The following is an 8048-nucleotide window of genomic DNA, read 5'->3' as shown; positions in this document are numbered from 1 at the left end:
TTAGACTCGTAATGATACTATTTTTTGGATTTTTTACGCTTCGAGCCACATCAGATGGGTTTAATTGAATTTATATGTGTTAATAGTATTTTCTGATATCGATGTTTAAGCACATTGCCTTAAATTTGGGCGCTGAACTTTCTTTCTGTGTCTGTCCCAAGCATGTTATTCAGTCTAAGTGTTGCCGTTGTTCCATATTGTCTGTCATTTCTGTTTTTCATTTTTTTTAAGTAGAAATCAGGTCGTTGCTTTTAAATAAACGGTATGGATTTTGCCTGTATGCTCAACTTTTATCATGGTGACCCAAATTGAATGGTGTCACATCATTAGATTCTGCATGAACAACATCTCATACCAAAAGGAACAAGCGATCAACAAAACAAGAAATAAGAAACTGAATGTTCCATCAACAACAAAAAAAAACACTGCCTTTCAGATGCTAAATAGTCATGTACAGTGGCGGATACAGAAATATTCAGAAAAGGGGGGGGGGCACTGACTGCCTTTAGAGGGGACCCGTTCCAGTTATGCTTCACTGACTCCGGCCTGTATAATTCCAAATTTTCCCCACAAAAAGGATACCCTGGCGCCACACCTATGATGTAACAATCAATATTTATTTAACAGTTGTTGTAGCCTTTTTTGAATGTCATATGTCGTCATGATTTTTTTAATTACTAAAAACTAAATAATTTATTTCCTGAGCTATTGTCAAAAGAAGAAAAATGATAGCACCGCGAATATAAACCGTCCGACTTAGATCTTATGTTTATGTTTAAAAAAAAAGGATGAAACCTTTTAAAAAAATTGCTTCGAAGTCTGTTGGAAACGGCAAAACGAAACATAAATGCACCAGAGGAAATTAAATGACTATTATATCTAATACTATTTGAAGAATTGTCTTACGTTTAATTCTTTACAGTACATGAATATCAGAAAGGGCTACATTTCAAAATCAGCTTTTTATTAATCACATATTCTAATCTTCTTATAGCTTCATGGCATAACTAACTTGTTCTTATACCACCTTGGCTTTTAAATGTTTGGCTTTGAGCGTTCCTAATGACGGTAAATCCAGTAAAGAGCTTCGGACGCGGAGTTCAGAGTGTGTTCGAGAAATATCCTTTAATACATCCTTTAGTTAATTTCTTTTTCAATTTAAAATCACAAAAATAACATTATAAAAACATTAAAGAAGTTAGTAATACTTACTTAGAGAAAATGTGTATTTTATTTTCCAGACATTTTTTACACGATGCAGATTTTGCAGAAGAACGATTTCAATACAACATGTTAGATAGTTACAAAGAAACTTTAATTTACTGTAATCTCAATTTGAATTGCTTTAAGTGCCGCAAAGATATTTGTTTTTCTAATTTAAGGTTAAAAAACAAATAAGTTGTACATTTTTACAATAGCAGCGTGTCGTAAAATAATTAAAGTTGACTTTATTGCTTACTTTTAAATTATCTTTGGTGTAAATCTTCACTTCGACAATACACGATTTTAAACCTATGCATATAAATAAAGAATTAGTCAACTCTATAATTTACATTTACTTATTTCTATTTTTTTTTATAACAAACTTCCTCAAATTTAATTAGTTTTAGGGGCAAATGTACGAAAAGCAATTATACAATGCAAGACACGATAAAGACTACTACACTTTATTTATAATGCAATTTTCAGAACCTTGCATCATAATACCTATAATCTAAGTGTATCTAGTGAAATATTCATACATTTATTATCGTGTTTGACTTCAATTTTGATCTTTTAAGATAAACTCAACGGCTTTGCATTTCGGACTGAGAAGCTCATATTTGATGTGAATCAGCTATGTACATTAGAGGGTTGATGTAGTTTTTGAATATCTGTATCATCTAGCCCCCTCCCCCTAATCTATGTGTGTTTACACATTTGCTTACATCTTTTTGTTACTTTTGTGGATAGTTGTCTCATTGGTAATCATACCACCTCTCATTATTCTTATATTAAAAGAAACCAACATAAAAGACAAAAATATCTATGTTCCCCTTTGATCTGAGGTAAGTACGAGTTAAAAGTTATTTACTTTGAAACTTCCAATCGACTTGAATAAACTTATATATTATTTTTGGATTTCAATGAACGTAATCGATGTATTAATGCTAAATTATTAAGTCAAGGATTCCGTTACTGCATATTACTGAAAATTTGTCATTAAGTTTGAACTGAAATTTTTTTAGTAATATGCAGTTACGAAATCCCTGACTTAATAAAGTACTTTCGACGTTATGTTCAGTAGATTCAATATTATTTCGGTACATTATGTATTACCTTCAGTGGGACCCGGTTTCTTTATATTCGGTGGATTATTCATTATGTTCAGTAAAAGCATCAGTATTAAATCAGTCATTTCAAAATAAAGTAAAAATTCGGAATCTGAACTTTCCAACAAAACAAGTTAAAATAAAAGCAAATTAATTAAAAAAAAAAAACCAATAGCATATTGCTTTGTTAATACTTTTTCAAAATATGCAATCTTACTAACACACAAGAACTTTTTATGCCCCACCTACGATAGTAAAGGGGCATTATGTTTTCTGGTCTGTGCGTCCGTTCGTCCGTTCGTTCGTCCGCCCGCCCGTTCGTCCGTCCGTCCGTCCGTCCGTCTGTCCCGCTCCAGGTTAAAGTTTTTGGTCAAGGTAGTTTTTGATGAAGTTGAAGTCCAATCGACTTCAAACTTTGTACACATGTTCCCTATGATATGATCTTTCTAATTGTAATGCCAAATTAGAGTTTTTACCCCAATTTCACGGTCCAATGAACATGGAAAATGATAGTGCGAGTGGGGCATTCGTGTACTGAGGACACATTCTTGTTTTTTAAATGGTGTGCCAGCTGGTGTTCAATTTTGTCCATCCTGTTACTTTTTTTTAACTGATAGGAAAAGTGATAAGAGAAAAGAAAATATCCAATGAAAAGTGTGGTTCACACTTGCATAGCAGTGTTCATTTGAAATCACATTTACATTTATCATTTATGAAGATTACCCCAAAAAAGACAAAAAGACAAACAGCAAAAATAGAATATAAAAACATATTCTATAACTTTTGAATTTCTTGTAGGTAACCCTTTTTGTTGGTTTGTTGTAGCTTATCAGTCTCAGATACCGACATTAAACAGACCATCAACAATCTAAATCAAAATATCACCTGACAATAATTCCATTTATTATTAATCAGATCAAGTATTAAAAATTTCAAACAAATCATGACAATCAACCACTTTTAACTTTATTGATATTGTTATTAAGACAATGAAATTACTTGTAATACCCAAGCTCACCTATTGTTTGTTAAAACATGGAAGTAAAAAACACCTGTAAAAACATTAATGGATGTGTCAATTATGTCCCAACAGACAATAAAACTATACTTAATTAATTTTTCCTTATTTGTTCAGGTTTTTTGTTAATTAGGCAGTTGGTTAAAATTTGTAGAAAAAAATAAAGTTATATCTTTTACATAGAGAACGGACACTTGTCTATAGCTATTTTATTAAATTACACATATTACACTGTACTTGTCTATAAATTCTTTTAAATAAGATGAATAAATTAAGGCTTTTGAAAAACTCACCAAAATTAGCTTTTTTGTGAGGATAAAAATTTATAAAAAAAACTTTGATATTGCAATATACAATGTAATCATAAGTAATTTAAAGTAATCATGATTACTTTAAAGAAAAGTAATCTGATGTAATCGATTACATATGAAATAGGATGTAATTGTAATGTAATCGATTACATTTTATTAGCAAAGTAATTGTAATTTAATCGATTACATTTTAAAGTAATCGACCCCATCCCTGATGTGGATTCATTATTATTGGTTGGATACCAATTTGCGTGGATTTCGTGGGTACAAGGAAACCACAAATTTGAATGTTCAACGAATAACAAATTTGCTGCATGATCATATGCAGACCACGGATACCACGGAATCAAATATCCAAGAAAATGCAAGTTTTCCTCAATCCACGAAAATTGGTACGAATCCACAGTATCACTAATAGTTAACATCTACGTCTGTTTGTCTCCCCGTTGGAGAGGTGTCTCATTATCCCATCTTTCATTTTTTTATAGTATTTTTTTTTACTTTGGGCAACAAACAAGGGCACTTTATTTTGGGCAATAAAAGCACTGAGCTTTGGGCAATAAAGGCATTTCACTTTGGGCAACAAATGCACATAACAATATTAAAGATATCTCCTACTGTTTACGACTAATATATCTTCAGAAAATTACTTGTCATTCAGTCTAGTCGCTTTTAATGGAATCATAAATTTTATATTTTAATCAAGGGTAACTGCTAAAGGGGACAACAACAAGTAAGGTTGGACTGTTTGATCAAATCAAGAACTTTAAGAATGTATACAGAAGCTGTTAGCATTCTTTGATACCTCATTTTGTAGAAGACTGATTAAGGAGGTGCGACAGGCACATGATACCAGCATCCGTATGCAGCTAATTGCTTTAAATAAAGACTTTCTACAGGTATCAACAAAAGTTGGTTTGCCAGGTAGTCTTTCAGACGCTTAGAGATGCAAATTGTTGAGTATAAGGAGATGAAGAATTTGAATTATATCATATAAGAACCCATTTCCTCTTGTAATGTAGCTTCATAAATTGTTTAAAGATTATAGAAAAATCATACCTGACTTGTGTTTGTTGTCTGTCTTGGCTATTCCAATTCTCAGTATACCGGTTTCAATATGTATACAGTACAAAACCAGCAATGTTTTGTTGTACGGTTTCGGTAAACAAAATTAAAATGGACTCTATATTAAAAAGTGCTAAAAATACTAAATGGCAAGAAACATTTCACAGTGCATGTATAACTGATATCATTTGATCAAAATAAATAAATAAGACAGTTATCAGGATTAGCGTCACATGCTTAGAAAATTTTGATATTTAAAATATAAATTATGTAAACATTAAAGGATTTATTATGGTTCATTATTACATATTCACACTTTTGTCATACATAATAGGCTGAAATTAGAACATAGTCAAGAGGCTTATCCTAACGAGACGGTTCAATTCCAAAGAATAAGTTTAGATTTATAAGTATAAAATTCAAACAATAGGAATGATAATAAATTATAATACAAAAAAAACTATAAATAGTACCAAAATGTAACATTGAAAAACTAAAATATTAAGCCCCAGTCCCACTAGACCACGATCGCACCACGCTCACCGCGATCTAAATTAAATTCAGATCGTGGTGAGGTCGCGGTATGAGCGGCATGAAAATGTAAATTCTCGTTGCTTTCACGATGCTACTACGTCCTCATTACGCTTCTACAACGATCCCGCTTCGTTTAGAACACGTTCTCACCGCGCTTATTCTGCGACCTTACTACGCTTATCAATATCTTCCTACGCTCATCACGTTCTCACTACGACCATACCACGAGTTATCCGATTGCAACACGATCTTACCACGCTTCTACTGCGATTATAGCACTTTCTTACCACGATTACACTACGTTCAAACCGCGATCTTACTACGCTCTCAGCAATAACGTCAACATCGTGTTCCATATCAATACAGTATCATTCCTTCAGTTCTATTTCTGATTAATACGTAGATTTCTCGAAAAAAATACAGTCATGCCACCAAAATCTACTAGAACACGTGGGCGTGGAGTTAGGGTTGATGTAGAGGCAAATGGAGCTCTGATAGTAACGAATCTTGATCAAGTAGAGATGTCGGACCGACCAATCCGACCTAAATTACAATCTATTGCTGGTCCATAAAGCTGAAATGACGATATTTTAGTGGACGATAGCAGATATGAAACAGATTTGTCAATAGATATAGGAAGATGTGGTATGAGTGCAAATGAGACAACTCTCAATCCAAGTAACAATTTTTTAAAGTAACAATTATAGGCCAAGATACGGCCTTCAACACGGAGCCTTGGGTTACACCGAACAGCAAGATATAAAAGGCCCCAAAAATTACTAGTGTAAAACCATTCAAACGGGAAAACCAACGGTCTAATCTATATGAAAACAAGAAGCATGGTTGAGCCGTTAGAGAAAATGGACAAGAAGTCCCAATAACATACAGACAAACAAAACCTGGAGAGAATTAATATATTTTATGGGAAAATGACAATGAGAATAATGGTCGTAGTATGAACGTAGTCAGGTCGTAAGAAGAGCGTGATGAGGACGGCAAGGGCGTGCTAGAATCGTACTATGGTCGTGAACAGCGTGGTATAGTCGTAGTGGAAGCGTAGTTTGGTCGCGGTGAGAACGTGATGTTCGTAGTGAGGTCGTAATTACGTCGCAATGATATCGTAGCGCAGTTTCTCCGAATAGAATCACGCTTTCGCTACGCTCTCACTACGATGGTACAACGACCTTTGCGATCTTACTACGATCTTAGTGCGCTCTCACTACGCTTCTACTACGACCTGATTTCGCCACGACCGCACCACGATTGTTTTTGCCACGCTCATCACGATCTTGAAGACCTCACCACGACCGTGATACGACCTTACTGCGATCTACACGATCGTACTACGATCATTAAAATTTGCATTTTTTTCACAGATCGTAGTGCGATCGTGGCCTAGTGGGACTGGGGTATAAGCTGATTTTTCTTGTTTCATTTTTTTTTGAAATTTGGGAATAATAAACATGTCTCCTTTAAAAAAAAACCCAAGAAAACGTATGGAACGCCACGACTGCCTTATGTTAATAATCAGCATTATACGCAGTGTTCACAGCATTATATGAAGTGATCACAGCATTATATGTAGTGCTCACAACATTATATGAAGTGCTCACAGCATTATATGCAGTGTTCACAGCATTATATGCAGTGTTCACAACATTATATGAAGTGCTCACAACATTATATTAAGTGCTCACAACATTATATTAAGTGCTCACAACATTATATTAAGTGTTCACAACATTATATTAAGTGTTCACAACATTATACGTTTTTTGTTGTATGATGAGATTGATGTATGATGAGATTTATGAATGATGAGATCATTCGGTAAACTTCGTTTTTTAGCGGAAATTACCGAAATCATAATTGGTAAATTACGGTAATGCCCAGCAAACAAATTTAAAAAGTTATTAAAATCATGTTATCATAAGGTAGCATACAATATTTAGAACTGATTGAAATAAGTAAGGAAAAGATGAAACTGAGAGGTGAATGATTGAAGTAGTTATGTTCGTCGTAAGAAATACGAATTGCAAAATGTAAGTTAAATAATAAAAAGTTTATTTAATGAAATATCGTAGGAAAATTTGTATGATATATTCTCGAGTTCATTTCCTACTGAAGAAATTTAGCAAGGTGCCACTTTATAGTCCGTACTCAGTTTTAAAAAGCTTAATTACCTTTTAAATAAAACAGTCAGCTTTCTATAACACGTACATAGGTGCCATATTACGCTAGCTTATATATGTCATGATAGAGTCATTTTTGGCATCGATTTTCAGAATTTGGCATTTTTACATGAATAAGTATCTAACAGATATGGAAAATGCAGTTTAAAGCATTTCACTGTAGGTGTTAAACATAACTTTACATCAATTATTCCATTTTTTTACAAGCTTTTTAGCACGGCAAGTACTAAGATTGTCTTCAAAATATGATCAGCAGTCTTATATAGAAATTTAAACTTTCATAGAAAAATTTACCCTTTCAAGACCCTGTTTAACATTTTCATTTAAAGTTATCATCTCTTATGAAAATTGAGTTTGTGGGGATGAATAAAACGTTTACTACGTTTGTTCGTCAGTTTGCACGGTACATATATATATAAAAGTGGTATGCTTGCCAATGAAACAACTTTCCACTAGAGACAAAATGACATCACAGAAATTTTAAACAGCTAAACGGCCACAGTACGACCTTCATCAATGAGGAAAGCCCATACCGGATAGTCAGCTATAGAAGGCCCCGGAATGATAAACGAAAAATATTCCTAATTTATGTACAAACAAACGATCGAAAAACTAA

This window comes from Mytilus galloprovincialis, chromosome 8, assembly GCF_965363235.1.
Source record: "Mytilus galloprovincialis chromosome 8, xbMytGall1.hap1.1, whole genome shotgun sequence".
In the NCBI taxonomy this organism is placed as follows: Eukaryota; Metazoa; Mollusca; class Bivalvia; order Mytilida; family Mytilidae; genus Mytilus; species Mytilus galloprovincialis.
Note: the sequence above shows the minus strand (reverse complement) of the source record.